Raw genomic sequence first — 218 nt, 5'->3', positions numbered from 1 at the left:
AATATACGTATAGTCTTCGAAATAACTGCGAGACGTCGCCAAGTTAAAAATCGAGATGATACGAACAAATTGTCCTAACGCGACCACTACAAATCTTACACTCCGTATGTCGATTGGCCCCGATGAATACATTAGCCGTCTTAAACAAACGCAACCTAATCACTCTTTTGATCTTCAAATGTCCAACACAAGGACGAAAGCGCGCTACAAAAAAAATC

This window comes from Brassica oleracea, chromosome C6, assembly GCF_000695525.1.
Source record: "Brassica oleracea var. oleracea cultivar TO1000 chromosome C6, BOL, whole genome shotgun sequence".
Classification (NCBI taxonomy): domain Eukaryota; kingdom Viridiplantae; phylum Streptophyta; class Magnoliopsida; order Brassicales; family Brassicaceae; genus Brassica; species Brassica oleracea.
This window is presented reverse-complemented; position numbering follows the sequence as displayed.